Genomic DNA, 17024 nt, shown 5'->3' with positions numbered 1-17024 from the left:
GAATGCTTCAGCAGGAGCGGCTCTCATTTCCCCCTAATGCGAGTGCTGGCAAAGCTCTGGGCGTCAGGAAATGGAGGGGAGCGTGGGGGTAATCAACCCAGCTCAAGACCACGACCTCCGTCCACCTGCTGCTGATCCACTGTAATTATTCACTCACCCACCTGTCCTCGAAATGCCCTGAGAACTGCACCAGGCCAGAGGCTGTCTCTTAATCAGCCTGTTCCTCTAGCCTCGTCTCCGGTACCCATCAGCCCTCAGCAGGTTTACTGAACGTCAGAGACCACAGCCATAAAGTACTAAACATAATTACTGACCGAGCTCCCTGGGACATAGTAAGAATGCATTAGCAACCAAATACTTCATTAGTGCCTTGAAGGTCCATTATTCAGTTCGGAAAAGCCAAGTTGAAGACCAGCAATTTCTTGGAAGATTAGAGACTTCTTTTCAAGTTAGGAAATGCTGGCCTCCTCCGGTCAGAGCGGATGTGTTTTCATCTGTGATTCGGAATGGCTCAGCACGGCAGCTGATTGCAACTTCCAAAGAAACCACTCTTTGAAGGGTCAGTTTTCAAAGTTTTCATGAGGCATTTCTGAAAGATTTCCAGGAGGTAGTGAGCTCAGCCTTGGGTAGTGATTACTGACTTGTTTTCAAGAACCTTAGATTTTCCACGTCTGTCTCCACTTAGGAATCACTTCCGGCCCCTCGTGAAAGCACTCAGCAGAGTGAACTGGGTGAGCTCAGCCGCTTGTCACACTCAGAAAGTAACACCTGCCACCAGCTTTTTCCTTCAGCGGCTGGGCCAGGGACCTTGGGTCCCAACAGAACAGCGCCCACTTCAGCTTTTGGCCTCATCACTTAAGTGGGTGACAGGAAACACTGCTGAGGCTTGGATTAAAGAGCCAGCATGGCAGCTCCAGGGCCCAGTAGGGGATGGGGGGTCGAAACTGAGGAGTTCAGAGATAACTTCAGGCTCCTCACGCAACTGCCATCCTGTGACTGAGGGGGCAGGTGCCTGTGACGTCAGCTAACTTTCTCTTTCTGGAAACCATAACGCAGCTAATCCTGAGCATGTATTTTTGGACCAACCAAGTGCATTACGAGCTTTATCCTGCTTTGTCCTCATGGCACCTGTCTGAGGTAGGTATAATTGTGACCTCCCACTTTTCAGAAGAGAAGCACGCTCTGTGTGGGGGGGGGTCATCTGTCTGCGATGGCTCAACTTCCCCTCGAACCCTAGACTGTCTAGAGTGACAGGGACTGGGGACACCAACCAGCCCGGGGGCCACAAATGCAAGTGCCCACAGGGGCCAAAGGCCAGGTAGGAAACTAGAGAGCGCGACAGACTGGCTAAGCATTCGAATTTAAACATAAATAAAAACCCAAACCAGGTACCTTCCTTCCAGAAAATCACCTCAGCACCACCTTAGGAAGAGGGACGACTTTTTTAATCAGCCAAAGTTTTGAGATTCTGGGGCTCAAGATCCTGGGTGAGGCCGGGATGGAGGTCCGGGCCCTCCTGCTGCCCACGCCCAGGGGTGCTGCCCTGGCAGCAACAGGACACTTTCAAGGGGCTTAGCTGCTGGGGAAGTTATGCTTCAGCTCTCAGATATGCTAAGGGGCTTCACAAACCCTCCAGTTAACCACGATCTTAATCCAAACAAACAGTTTTAAATACTGCATGTTCCTGAGGGCTAGGGTCTCTGATGGCCTTAAAGGGAAAAAAAATTCCTTAAATTGCCAAGATCTGGACACTTGGAAACTCAGAGTCCAAGATTTGACAACTTCTTTTGCTTTTCTTTGTACTTTGGCTCTGGCACCCTTTCCCTGCAGCAGTGCAGGCTGTGTCTCGGTGACATGGAGGAGGGAGGGAGGCAAAAAAGGAGATTTCCCCTCCTTTTCTGCCTCTCTTTTGCCAAGATAGGGAGAAGGACAGTGGGCTTTAAGTTAAAATTGACTATGATGTGTCTTCTCTGTACCTATGCGCCAAGTTCTCTACCAGGCAAGGAGGTATAGTGACAGAGGAGATGGTGCATGTGGTCTAGTGGAAGCAGTGAACTGATGCCACGCCAATAACCATGTAAGCACAGCTCAGGTATGACATTCCCTGGTGGTCTAGTGGTTAGGATTCGGTGCTCTCACAGATCAGGTGAACACTAGGAAGGAGTTCTCCATAATACGGGAACGTATAGTGGAGATTTACCCTGTTGGCGGAGTTAGGGAATGATGATACTGACCACTGAGATTTCAGTGGTTCACTTCAAACTGAACTTGGGAACAGAGCTGACCCCTGAACAACACAGGGGTGAGGGGCACCAATCCACCGTGCAGTCGAAAATCCGAGTATAACCTTTACGGTCGGCCACCTAGATCGTGGGTCCGCATCCATGGATTTATCCATGGATTTAACCAGCCGCAGATCATGTAGTTCCGGAGAATGTATTTATTGGAAAACATCCGCAGAGCAGTAGACCCTCGCAGGTTAAAGCCATGTTGTTCAAGGGTCAACTGTAAAGCGATCATCTAGTTTCACCCCTCATTTAGGTACAAATGAGGAAACTGAGGCCCGGAGAGTGAAGCACTTGCCCAGGCTTCCACGGTTTCCTTGGGTGGCCCTTCTATTATGTGGTGGCTCTTGTTTTTTTAAAGCTGAAGGCTCTCTTCTTTAACTGTGATTTTTTTCAACTATTTTTACCTGCTAGGAGGCTAGATGGAGCACACACAGCCCCTGCAAGCCTTGTATCTCAAGCCACCTGAGAACCCTCAGCTCGGCACCCACTGGTACCGCCCCATCCCTTCCTCTCTGCACAGAGTGGCTCCCTCGGTTTAAAATCCTGAACACAGAAGCCAACAAATAAAACACCCAAAGACTTACACGTTCTGTTTATTTTCTAGGAATAAACAGCACATGTTTTAAAGGAAGCGATAAAAAGATCACAAAGCCAAAGTTAAAGATTTCGATCTCGGAGTTTCCTATGCAGCCACTGAGGCACCAGAGCACAAGTGCTGAGGTAACTTCATGAAATCTAATTGTACCTGTATCTTAAATTTAAAATGCCGATGTTACATTTAAGAGGGGAAGATTATAGGGAATTTTCATTTGCTGAGATATTTCTCTCTACGATGTTTAAGATTTTTTTGTACCACCGTGGTAATCAGAAAAACAAATTAATAAAGATTTTCCAAACACCAATTTCTAAGGGAGGATTTATTTCCTCACCTATATTTGGGGCAAGGAGCTGCTTTCGAAGTTCTAGGCACTCTGTCAAAGTTCTTTGGGTAACAAAGTAAAACAGCATTTGATTGGAGCCCATCTGCGAGCCTTGAGGCTCAGACTCTAGCCCTAGGCAGTTTCAGACAAAGCCATAATTTTCAGAGCAATAAATCATAATATAAAAAATAGACACTTTGTGACCAACAGGCTGGAAAGCAAGCTCTCCAGAGAGCCCTACCTCCAAGTCTGCTTCTCCCTGGGGGTGGCGACAGAGAAGAAAGTTCTACTTACAAGAGCAAAGAGTTCCTTCAAAGTCCAGTGGTCCTCAGTCAGAAGGGAAGGTCGAATTTAAGAAGCCAGCATTCAGAATGCCTCCCTTCCGAGGGTAAGAAAGATTAGCAGAGTGGGCCAGGGGTGCAGGCAGGATCTCTTGTGTCCTCTCTCTCTCCCTCTCTCCGCGTCTCCTAAATGAAATGCACTTCAAGGTTTTAGTGGGTGTTTCCCACGTCTCGGGCCAAGTAAGTCCCCATTTGTTGTAACCCAATGCTCAGCCTGATGATGTCAACCACTCAGCTCCCTTGCTCAGTTTCCACCTCTCCGTCCACAGGAGAGATCCATTTCCTTTGGACAATGAGCTGCGGGGGCTGTAACTGCATCCCGGGCCGGCACATTTGCCTAACATCCTTCCTTCCATTTTCAACACTGCAGCCTTAGTGACAAAAGGCTTCCCTATCCACTCCCTGGGCCAGGGCTCCCGGCATAAATCCCTTTGCCTCTTAGTCACTGCTGACTGTGGGCTTACCTAGTTTGCCATGCTGTGGTCTAATTCACTTCTTTGGTGTATAAGCCACTAGTCAGGGTGGGGAGCTGCACCCCAACTCCGTCCCTCCCCACATCTCCTTCTTCCTTCTCAATTTTCCAAGTTGTCGAATTTCTCCCTAAAGTTTCCTAGGTGCATGCTGGACAGAGTGCATGAGTCTGTCCTTCACTGGGGGAGATGCCACGTGCCCGCTCCAAAGGCTCAGAAAGAGCACTAGTCTGTTGCCTGGGGAGCTGGGTTCTGGTCCTGGTCACACTCCTAACTGAATGAATGACCTCAAGCAAGTCATCTCTCTCTCTGGACCTCAGCTTCCCCATCAATGAAATGAGGGCTTTGGTGTCTTCCACTTCTAAAATTCAGTGACGGAGGAGCTTATCAACAAATGCAACGTAAGGAAGTTTGCTACAAGCTGGCTGACCACACGCTTGAGGGAGGGAGGAACCCTGGAGGGGTTCAAGGCCTCTGCTCAAGATGCCTGGCTCCGCTCAGCCTCCTCCAACCCCCTTTCTGGTAGAGCTGAACTGTTTCTCTGGGAGAAAAACCCCAAGAATTCACTGAACAAGTCCTGGGGACATGGAAAGAGGCAGCATAAACTACTAGGTAAGATAAAGCAGCAAGAGAATTTAACTGTCCTAAGGGACTAACATGGAACAGCAGTGGTTACTAGAGATAATAATTAATCTCTTGCATTTGTAGAGTACTTGGTAGGAAAGACAAAGCCTCTCTGCTTTGGAAGCAATGTGACATGTATAGTGATTATAAGCATCAATTTGGGAGCCAGGGATGTAGATCTGAATCCTATGTGACTTAACTCCTCTGAACTTTTTCTTTCTTTTTTAATTACAAAATGCGACACTAGGGCCTCCATTTTAGGACAGTGAGAATGAAATAACACATGTAAGGGAACTGAAAGTATTTGGCACGTGAGTGATGATAGATGGTGGCTCCTACTGTTGTACCTAATCTCCTTTGATTCTCATTTGAGGAGAATCAGGTCCTCAGGGAACTGCATTATTAATCTCCTTTTCCTGAATAGGAAAACGAGACACAGAGAAGATAAGTGACATGCCCGAGGTCACACAGCTCAAGACGAAAAGGCCAGACTTGGAAACTGAGTCTTTTAACTCCTGCTGAGGCCGACGTGCCCACAACTGCCAGTGCTACTTTCCAGAATGGTTACTCCACCGAGCCTGGCCCTTAGTTCTACACGGGATCATCTCCACTTCGAAAAACGGGCTAAACTTAAAACCAGTGGGGCAGGAGAGTTTTCCTGGGTTCAACCAGGCCTGAGATAGGGAAAGGTAGTCAATCTGTTAGCTAATAGGAAACACTTCTGGCTACTAGGTAAGAGGGGTGCTTACCTGCTTTTCTACCAAAATACTGTGTGGCCTGAAACAAGTCTGGGTTTCAATCGCCCCTCCCCCCAATGGTGCAGATCTGATTTGCTTTAAAGCTACTTGGGACTAGAGCTCTATTGGGAAAGAAGCTATTTATAGGTGGGAGGAAGGTTGTGGTAGTTTGTAACAGCAAGAATTTTAATTAGTTCTCAGAAAACTTGGATGTTAATCAGAAAAGGTCCAAGCAAATAGGCTATATATTAGGAGGGAGTGTGCCATTCTGAAGGCTTTCCCACAAGTTGGTCTGAGACTGTAGTGGAATAAAAAGAACACCAGTCTGGTCACCCGCGGACAGCAGCAGTCAGCAGCCTGAAGAGACCTGTCCCTGGACCTTCTACCTGTGTAGGACCTTGGGCAAGTTAACTTCTTTGTGCCTTGGTTTCCCAATGTAAAATGAGAGTAACAACCGCATTCACTCTTCAAGGTTCTTGTGTGGCTTAAGTGCCTGGCACAGACTACAAGTTCAAAAATACTTGTAAAATCAGCTGGCACATCCTAGAGAAAAGACATTATTTTCTAATTCTGACTCATTGTCACCACCCTCTGCCCGGAGGATGACGTGACAATGAATAAGGTCAAGAATGTTGGGAAGCCGGAGAAGGGCCACGTGTTTCTCTAGAAACACGTCAGGATGAGTAGGGAACAAAGCCTTGGAGCGCCGTCAGGCGTGTTCTTGTGTGCTCGCAGTGACACTCAGCGTTGGGGGCCTGGAGGTGGGGGATTGCTTGGTTGGGCCTTTATTCCAGAAGTCTGAGTGGGCGTGAGGAAATGAAGCCCGTTTCCTGACGGGTCAGCCTACTGACATCACCCTCAGGGCTCTGGAGCACGTTTTGTTACTTGAACAAAAATACTAGTAAGGAGCCCATTCATAAAAACAAAGATAGCGTTTTCCTCGACAACATGTATTTTGTAACACTTGCCCTGCAGACTGAATAACTGTCCATCTGTGACAGAAGCCACGAAGAGAACTGTGACAACATCAGCACACTCACTTTCTCCACTACTGACCACGGCAGATGGTACTCTAAGGACTGGGGCCACGCTCTGTGCTGTAAACCCCACTGGACGGCATCCTTACCCGAAGCAGCTACAGGAAGTGTTATTCACGGTCTCATCCTACAGTTGTGAAAACCGATGCGTGCAGAGGCTGACTGGCCTTCTCAGAGGGTCCCTGGAGTAAGTGACGGAGTCTGTGCTCCAAGCCAGGCTGCCTGGGGCCAGGCCTGTCCCCTTAAGTCCCTTACTCTACTGCCTTTTAAATGTTTCCCTGCAGGAAACTTGGCAGATCTTCACAGCCAGCAAGACTGGCTCCATTTGAGGCTAAAGGCAACTCTGGCAGCTCCAGCGTGCAGGGCTGGTCTGAAGGGCTCACACAGCCCCTTGGCCCCAAAGCTGCCTTTTATTTCCACCCCCTCATTCCCAGTCCGGAGGGGCTCTCTCCCTCTGAATTCCTTAGTACTTTATCTGTTTCTCTTAAGAAACTAACCTTTTCTCCTTCGAGGCATATTTATTTCTGGACGGATCTTATTCTGCTGATAGAATTTGAGCTTCTTAAGCAAAAGCTCCGTGTCTAATTTATGAGCATTCTGTACATATTATGAGACATTTATTAAAATAAGGAAATCCAAAAGTAACAAAAACTTGTACTGAATGTTTATCACATGCCAGATAATGTTCTAACTGCTCTATATAAATTACCTCATTTAATCTCGACAAGGATCCTATGAGGTAGGTATATTTATTTTTTCCACTTGACACAAGAGGAAATTCCAGACACAGATCACCTGAGTAACTTGTTCAGCTGGTAACTGATGGCTATCTGTTGAAAGGAGTATGTGAATGAATAAATTCTGGCCACCACTACCCACCCTCTAGTCCAAACAACTGCTGTAAAATACAATTAACTTTTCACCCTACCAAAGTCCAGTTTCAGTGCTTCCCTGGTGGCGCAGTGGTTGGGAGTCCGCCTGCCGATGCAGGGGACGCGGGTTCGGGCCCCGGTCCGGGAGGGTCCCGCGTGCCACGGAGCGGCTGGGCCCGTGGGCCATGGCCGCTGAGCCTGCGCGTCTGGAGCCTGTGCTCCGCAGCGGGAGGGGCCACAGCAGTGAGAGGCCCGCGTGCCGCAAAAAAAAAAAAAATCGTTTCAGCTGTCATGCCATTTCAAATGCACTTAATCCTTATGCCACACAGCTGGAAGGTCCCCATTTTTTTTCCAGACGAAACTAAGTGAGAAACATATGGACTGAGAATTAATAAATCAAAGTAGATTTCGTTTTCTTTCCAATTAGAATCATACTTGCTTATTGTAAAAAATAGGAAAATAGAAAAGAGCAGAAAAAAAGGGAGGAAGATCATCCATCATTCTACCATCAGAAACAGCCTGTTAACCTCCTGGGGTATGGACCCAGAAAGAACCGCACCTACACTCAAAACAATGTTTGAATTCAGAAACCTAGGTCATTTGGGGGTGGGGGAGGAGTCAACCCCACAAAAGACGACAAATGTTTGATACATTTTTTTGGTTTTGGAGCACATCTGGCTGCCTTGTGTACAGGGTTTGATGTTCTGAGGCTCCACCTCTTGGTGTCCTTGTCCGTCCCCCCCCCCCCCCCGATGCTGTGTGGCGGCTGCAGAGCTGGCAGGGGAAGGGAAGCCTGGTCCCTGTGAGAATGCACCTTGAAAGTGGGGAGGTTTGTAGGGTACCACAAACTGCCCCTCCCCCATCTTTTTCAGCCTTCTTAATACCTGCTTCCCACCAGCAAGAGATAGGTTTCAGATTGGGGCAGTTATGGGAGAGATGGATCTCCACGCTTGAGTTAATTTTAAACAATCTTAAACTTGTTGATTTTTACAGCTGAAAAGAGCATGCGGTCTCCTCATTATTTATTTATTTATTTATTTATTTATTTATTTATTTATTTTTTTGCGGTACGCTGGCCTCTCACTGCTGTGGCCTCTCCCGTTGCGGAGCACAGGCTCCGGACGCGCAGGCTCAGCGGCCATGGCTCACGGGCCCAGCCGCTCCGCGGCATGTGGGATCCTCCCAGACCGGGGCACGAACCCGTGTCCCCTGCATCGGCAGGCGGACTCTCAACCACTGCGCCACCAGGGAAGCCCTCTCCTCATTTTTGAGACGGGGAATGCCAAGCCCCAGAAGGCAGGGGATTTCCTGCGGCTGCACAGCCTGGTGCTCCAACAGTAGGAAGCCCTTTTATTGGTTTGAGGCTCTGACCCTGCACTTGAAACACACATCTGATTGGCCCCACCCTCTTGTTTTGGTCAACTCCTCCTCAGCCATCAGATCCCAGATAAAACGTCACTTCCTTCTGGAGGCCTTCCCTCTGAGCCAAGTGAGCTCTCCTAGGTGTATGGGTCCCACAGCACCCTCCATCTCTCCTCTCATAACCCTTAACATACGTTATTGTAAGTACGTTATATGTCCTGTAGGCTCCACAAGGTTGACAACATGTCTCCCTCGTTCACTGATACAGAATAGGAAATTCAACAAATATTTTCTAAACACACACACATACCCCGCATAGTCCAGGCTTGGGTTAAAGCAACTGTTTTATGCTTTAAAAAAAAGTATCATGTCTTCTAAACTTCAAGTCGGGATTTCCCTCTTGTTGAGTAGGATCACTAGAGAACAAAAGATTTCATTCCAAATAATTTCTAAAAGACAGAAACAGTTCATAGAAGCATGATGCCAGACAGAAGACGAAGTCTAGAGCATAGGGGCAGGAAAGCACCACTGGAAATGTGGAAGCCCAGGGAGGCTCTGGGCCTGGGGACGGCAAGCATCAAGAGGATTTGGAAGAGGGCTGAAAATTAGGGGACCCACTGAAGGTCCGGTGCCAGTCAGCTGCCCACAACACACTCGCAGCACACAGAGGGTCAGGAAGCTCTGCAGAACCCCAGGCAAACCCCTGGCCTCACTCCTAAAAGGAGGCTATTATTATTGATTACAAATGGCAAAAAGAAAAAACTATCATAGGGCATCTGAGGAAAACCAACAGCATGACAGAGACTGAAATAAGAGAAAATAGACTCCATCATGGGAAAAAAGATTCAGGCAAATGAAAAGCTTTACAGAAAAATTCTTACATCTTTAGAGAGATTCTGAAGATACTGTGTCCATGAAGCATAAAATAAGCTGACAAAACTGGGCTCTTAGAAATTAACAATATGAATACTGAAATTAACAATTCAGGAGAAGGGCTGGAAAATATGAAAAGGAAATCATTCAAAATATAGGGGAAAAATATTCACAGGATACAAAAGTATCTTGATCTAGAACAACATTCCAGGAAGTTCAATGTCAGACTAAATAGGAATTCCATAAAAAGAACAGAATAGAAAGGAAAGGAAAGTACAACAGGAAGTTATCTAAGAAATCAAGAGGAAAATTTCCCAGAGCCGAAGACTGCATCTTCGAACTGCAAAGCTTAAAATGCACAGAGTATGAGAAAAGACCACACCCAGACATAGTGTCCTGACCTTTCAGAATTCATAAGGAAAAAATGCTACAAGTTTCTAGAGAGACAGATTATTTCAAGAGAAAAGAATCTATATAGTGTAACGGATGGCTTCTTTTGTCAACCTGATCTCCTGTTACCAATGTGTATTGTCTCCTTCTCCCTAAAGTGTACTTAATCTTTGCTTTCTTTGCACAGTTTCTTTGGTTGCAAGTCATAAGCCTGAGGCAAATAAAATTCCAGTAGTTTCCAAGAAAAGAAAAAAAAAAAGAATCAGACTGGTATCAGACCTCTTGCCAGCAATGCTGGCTGCCTGAAGAAAAGGAGCAATGCTTTCCAAGGGAAAAGTTCTACAAGAAAATGATTTGGGACCTAGAATTTATACTCAGAAAGGCAATATAAAGACATTTTCAGAACTGCAAGGACTTAGAACAATTTGTCACTCATGTACTGTTTTCTCAGTAAACTTCTGGAGGAGAAGTTTACCTAAACAAGGGTTTAAACTAAAAAGTAAGATTTAAAAAAAATTTATTTTTGTAATGAACTTATTTTTATTATTAATTAATTTATTTTTGGCTGCATTGGATCTTCGGTGCTGCGTGTGGGCTTTCTCTAGTTGCGGCGAGCAGGGGCTACTCTTCATTGTGGTGCGTGGGCTTCTCATTGCAGTGGCTTCTCTTGTTGTGGAGCACGGGCTCTAGGTGCATGGGCTTCAGTAGTTGTGGCACATGGGCTTCAGTAGTTGTGGCGCACGGGCTCAGTTGCTCCGTGGTGTGTGGGATCTTCCTGGACCAGGGCTCGAACCCATGTCCCTTGCCTTGGCAGGTGGATTCTTAACCACTGCGCCACCAGGGAAGTCCCAAAAAGTAAGATTTTGAAAAGCAAGGATCTAATAACAGAAGTGAAAGGCACAGGGGGAGGAGGAGGAGGGGGATCCACACACATATATGGTTTTTTTTCTTTGTTGTTCTGAAATAGAATCTTTCATACATTATAACTTACATTTTCTCACTTAGCAATATATCGTGGACATCCCTACCAGAGAGTAGACAGGATTTGCTCTTAATGCAACCTTTTTTTTCCTTTTTGTTCAGCCTTCAGTAGTGCACACGCCTCATGCATACTTTGCCATCAGCCTCAGCCTCTCCCTCCCCCAAATAGACATGGGGAGAAACCTGGACGTGAGGTGATAAGTGTACCTTTAGAAAGGTATAGTGTAGACCTGTTCACTAAACATTTTTTTCCCTCGGTGTAACAAGCACACACCTTAGTAGATCAGTGGTCTCTGTGAGGTCATTTCACTCCTGGGCTTATTTTCACACACCTTCCTCAAAGCAATTTCCTTCATGCCATAAAATGTGATGGTGTGATGGGAGGGGAGGGAGGGGGAGGGAGGGGGAGAAGAAGCTAGCTCTGGGGCCTGGCTGACTCGAGAGCCTAGGGGGCGTCAGTCTGATTCAAGCAGGAGGGTGGAAGCTCCAGGAAAATAGGACGGGACTCTGACAAGCCTGCCAAAAACTGTACTGAAAGTCTACGGGAAAGATTCAGCACGACGGAACAAGGAAAACTAAGCATGTTAAAGCAGAAGCTATTGTTAAGTCCAGGAAAACCGTCAGACAGAAAGGAAAAATCATCAGAACGTTACTGGCTCAGCGGTAAATAATATTTACAGTGCCGTAACACTGAAAAACAGTGAATACGAATTTAACCAAAAAACTGTGGTGCTGGGAGAAAAGGGTAAGGGAGAAAAGAGTGAGTGGGGCTGTGGTGTTTATAACAAGGCTAAGGCCTCGTGTGCCATCCTAGGAGGTCAACAGGCAGTGTCTAAAACTGATGAATAAAGAAAGAGCGGTACGGTTATGTGTGGTCCTTGTTTGGATCTCATTTGAAAAATAAATATTTTGAGTTAATTGGAGACCTTTGCTAGTAATAAGGGATTATTAATTATTTTACTGTGTAATAATGGGAGTGTAGTTATGTTTTTTAAAAAAGGAGTTATTCTCTTAGAGATACATGCTGAAGTAATTATTGATGAAATGTTATCTAGAATTTATCCCCAAATTTTCTATGAGCAGGGCGAAAATGGCCACAAGCACAGATGAAACAAGTCTGGTCACGATTCTTGAAGCTGGGTAATGGGTGGTACATGACGATCTGTTATACTATTCTCTCTAGTACTGTATGTTTGAAAATTTCCATAATAAAAAATTTTTAAAGACAGATAGCTGCATAAGCATATTACTTAGATATATGGAGAGAGAAACACTAGAACAAAAAACTAACAGGATCGGGCTTCCCTGGTGGCGCAGTGGTTGAGAGTCCGCCTGCCAATGCAGGGGAAACGGGTTTGTGTCCTGGTCCGGGAAGATCCAACATGCCGCGGAGCGGCTGGGCCGTGAGCCATGGCCGCTGAGCCTGCGCTCCGCAACGGGAGGGGCCACAGCAGTGAGAGGCCTGCGTACCGTAAAAGAAAAAAAAAAAAAAACTAACAGGATCAAAAGTGTATGCTCCTGGGAGCAGGACAGGAGGGAAGGGAAAAAAGGGGTAGAGGCAGGGGACAGCTGTTTTCTAGCGTCAGTTTATAATGATATTTGACCTTAAAAGAACAAAGCAAACCTATGTGCATGTACCGTTATGACAAAAACAAGTTTAATTTTAAAGAAGTAATAGGGGTAATATTACTTAGAGAAATGGAGATAACCACCAGAAGAGCTAAAAGCAGAAAAATTAAATGGTTGCCTCAGGTAAGGGGGTAAGCAGCAGATTAATGCCTTTCTGGACTCGTAGATTTTTTTTTTTTAATGATTTCATGATTACTTTGATTTTTAAAAATGTTATCTGTTTTTATCAGTTATTGCCATGAGCGTTTAGCAGGGCCCTTTGGTCATCCTGACATCTACAAAATGAAGCTGTTTCTCCAGGTGAAGAATCCTAAACCGCCCAGAGTGAATATCTCCACATGAAATGTAACAATAACTATAATTGCCATTTATCTATTATCTACCATCTGCCAGAGCTTTACATATGTTATTTCTAATCTTCACAACACTCCTGCAAGGCAGGTATTGACATTTCCATTTTACAGATAAAAAGACTAAGGCTGAGAGGCATTGGCTCACCGGCTTGAGGCCACAGAGTACAGAAGGCCAGGCTTGGGAGACCCTTTCCACTTTCCCACCTCTCCTTTACAGTCTACTGTTCGGTACAATTCAGAAAGTACTGTTACATCCATATTCTCTTCAACTCTACGAAACAGGATTATCCTCACTTGACAGATGAAGAAACTAAAGGTAAGAAAAGTGGGGTAACTTGCCCAAGAATCCAGGTTTCCTGATCCTAATCCTTTACTTGCTACCATCCCTGTCCTCTGTCCTCTCAATAGCTAAATGTCAAGATCTTCATAGCCTCCACACGGGCATTTGACATGATGAATGCAGCTGAAGCAGGAATTTTCAGAGAAAGAGACTTACTTTTTCTAAGGGAAATATAGTAATAAACTGTGGAATGTCCTCAGTTGCTGTAATGTCAGCATTTTGCTCAAGTCCTCAACGAGGCTTCTGAAATGTCAGTGGCCGGCCTGCCTGCCTGGCATACGGCAGGGCAGCTGCTAGCATGGCTGTTCCGATCACCGTGCTGCTCTTCTTGGCTCCAAAAGAAAGGAATGAGTCGTGTGTGCTTCTGCCCTGAAAAGAGAATGTCTGGGGCTTCCCTGGTGGCTCAGTGGTTGAGAGTCCGCTTGCTGATGCAGGGGACATGGGTTCGTGCCCCGGCCCAGCAGGATGTCGCATGCCGCGGAGCGGCTGGGCCCAGTGAGCCCTGGCTGCTGAGCCTGCGCATCCGGAGCCTGTGCTCCGCAACGGGAGAGGCCACAGCAGTGAGAGGCCCGCGTACCGCAAAAAAAAAAAAAAAAGAGAATGTCTGTGTCTCCTAAATCGACTTCAGTCAATGGCCAGGTGGCCCCACGGCTTTTTAGAGCTGCCAGGGATCTTAGGTCTGGGCTCCTCTAGAGCAGAGGCAGGTCTGTAAAGCTGTTGGATGGGCTGGGTTGGGGTGGGAGCCAAAGGTGGGGAACTGAAGGGCCTGAGGATGTGGCCCACAGTCATCTCAAGCCCTGGGGACACGGGTCGCTGACAGCAGCCTAAGAGTAGGGTGCAAGCATGTGGTGTGAGAGGCTGCTCCCCGGGGCTGCTCGGGCATCTGAACAATGGCCAAGCTTCCAAGGGGGAAGAAGCTGTTTACTTGAGTTCAAACTATTTATAGCACCAGCAATCTGCACATATTTGGATGACAAATTTCTGGGCTTCAAGTGAGTGGTGCTTTGCTCCTGGACAATTTCACCAAACACATTCCCTCCCCACGCCACCCCCAGACCCCCCTGCTAACACATGTTGCCCTCAGGATGTTTTATTTAAGTTGCTGAGTTTAAAAAGATTATAAAAAGAAATTACATTTTAAGAACTAGTGACTTTTAATCCATTTGTCTATGAGTTTAAGCTACACAATATTATTTTCTTTAAGGCTTGAATCAGGCATTAAATTCTAATACATGTGTATGCTATAAACAAATACAACTGAAATAAAAACAGTACCTGAATGAGGTCTGTAATTTAACATGTGCTATATCACTTACTGTTGCTGCACTAAGCTCAAGACCTACAAAGAGAATGTTTCTTGTAACACAGGTTAGGTAGCATGATAAAAGGCTTCACAGAACAGATCCACAAACAATATGTAATCATATAGGCATTCCAAACAAACAAAAGAGGTCTTACTACCCCCCCCCCACCACCATTCTGGGGCAGAAGCAGTTGTACGGTCCAGAGCTCAAGGCCCCTCCCCTGACCACATGCCATAGAGGAGGGTTTGACTATAACAAAGATGTGCAGAGCCCTCTGCATAGTTTTAACTCACAGAAGGTATTATATACCCTTGCCAACAAATTCATCTGGAAAAACCAGCTTATCTCTAAAAGCTGCCTTGTTTTTATAGCAAAAGCAATGCTTGATCAGCCATCTCCTTTGAGCCAGGCACTGCCTAATTCCGAAGGGGAAAAGTGGCAGTTAATCAACATGTAAATACATTGGCTAAAACACTGGTGGCTTCCAGTCCTATCACAATGCAGGCAGGAAGCAGCACAGAGAAAAAGGGCAGGAAGTGAGAAGAGAGCTTCACGAGATAAGAGGTGATGCTGGACAATTAGTTTAGGGAAAGGGAACAGAAGGGATTCCTCAAAGGGACTGACTTGTTTTCTTATCTTTTCCCCCTGCCTACAAAGCTCATTAGAAGACAGAAAGGTCTCTAGGATAAGCTTTTGATTAAATCAGCTTTTTAAGATCAGGAGAAAAGTACTGGTGAGGATGGAGGAATGAAACGTCTATACACAGAGGGAGTGTAAATTATTTTAGAATTTTTTTGCAGGCCAATTTGTCAGCATTTGGTCAATATATGACCCACAATTAAAAAAATTTTTTTAAATTAAAGTATAGTTGATTTACAATGTTGTTAATTACTGCTGTACAGCAAAGTGACTCAGTTACACACACACATATATATTAATACATTCTTTTTTTAAAATATTCTTTTCCATTATGGTTTATCACAGGATAGTGAATGTAGTTCTCTGTGCCACATAACATGGCCTTGTTGTTTATCCATCCTATATATAAAAGCTTACATCTGCTCACCCCAACCTCCCACTCCATCCCTCCTCCCCTGACCCCCTCCCCCTTGGCAAACCACCAGTCTGTTCTCTATGTCTGTGACTCTGTTTCTATTTCATAGATAGGTTCATTTGTATGACCCCAAATTTTAATGCATGTAATTTTGATCCCAAGATTCTACTCCTAGGAATTTAAAGACTACCCTCTTCATTCAGACCCTATCTAAAATGTCACTTCTTGAGGACTTCCCCAATCCAACAAACCTAAGGAAACGCCCACCTACCTATCATATCACTTTCTTTTAACTATCTGCACAGCACTGTTCTTTTTCCTGTTCATTAATTTGTTTACTACCAGCCTTTCATTGTTCCCTCCCCTACTCCCACATTAAAATGCCAGCTTTGTAAGAGCAGGGACCAGTCTGTCTAATATACTGCTCTTCCTATGTGTTGGATACTAGCCAGGGACGTTCCATGCATCATCTCATTCAATCCTCACAGCCAGAGGTTTCTGTTATCAGCCTTACTTAACATAAGAACAAATTGAGGGACTTTCTCGGTGGTCCAGTGGTTAAGAATCCGCCTTCCAATGCAGGGGACACGGGTTTGATCCCTGGTCGGGGGAACTAAGATCTTACATGCCGCAGGGCAACTAAGCCAGCACGACGCAACTACTGAGCCCGTGCACTCTGGAGCCCACGCACCACAACTAGAGAGAAGCTCGCATGCCACAACTAGAGAAGCCCGTGAGCCACAATGAAGAGCCAGCGTGCCACAACAAAAGATCCCGTGTGCTGCAACTAAGACCTGACGCAGCCAGATATAAAAAAAAATAGAACTGAGGCACAGGTTAAGTCTAGCGAGTGGCCAGCAAGTCACAGTGGGAATGTGAACACTGGCGTGCCTGACTGCAAAGCTCTAAACTATCTTTCTCCAAATGAACCAAAGTTTCAATGTGCATAATTTTTGACCAAGTGATTCCAGTTTTGGAAATTTATCATGTGGAGATAAACATACAAGAACACATAGTTAGATGTATCTTTATTTATTACAGATTGCTTATGGTAGCAAAAATTGGAAATAAGTTTAGGCAAGTCACCAGTTAGCTATAAGCCTCAAATTTGCTTTTTGGTAAACGGGCCCCATCTCAGAGACACTGTGAGGATTTTAATGAGACAATGCACAGTACCTGGCTCCTAATCACTGTTTTGTTGTTGTTATTACATGCATTTAAATCTCTGAAAGGATATACAGTATACCACAGTGTATATTATAATAGAAGCTGTCTCTGGACAGCAGGATTACAGATTTCATTAACTAAATGGTTTACTTCCGCATTGTTCTAATTTTTATAAAATGCATATTAGTGTTATACTCTTCAAAAATAAATATATTACTATCTTCTTAAAAGAAGATGGAGGGGCTTCCCTGGTGGTGCAGCGGTTGAGAGTCCGCCTGCCGA

The 17024-nt window shown here is 45.6% G+C and overlaps 1 protein-coding gene across 1 annotated transcript in view; it reads right to left on the bottom strand.

Moving 5' to 3' along the window:
* The window catches only part of PKIG (cAMP-dependent protein kinase inhibitor gamma), a 38393-nt gene extending 34716 nt beyond the window's left edge, over positions 1-3677 (bottom strand). Inside the window, exon 1 of the mRNA XM_007464775.1 lies at positions 3503-3677. The gene's annotated coding sequence lies outside the window, so the exon portion shown is untranslated. The remainder of the gene's footprint in view (positions 1-3502) is intronic.
* Positions 3678-17024: the final 13347 nt, after the last annotated feature.

The sequence above is a fragment of the Lipotes vexillifer genome, unplaced genomic scaffold (genome assembly GCF_000442215.2).
Source record: "Lipotes vexillifer unplaced genomic scaffold, Lipotes_vexillifer_v1.1 scaffold53, whole genome shotgun sequence".
Lineage (NCBI taxonomy): Eukaryota > Metazoa > Chordata > Mammalia > Artiodactyla > Lipotidae > Lipotes > Lipotes vexillifer.
This window is presented reverse-complemented; position numbering and strand designations above follow the sequence as displayed.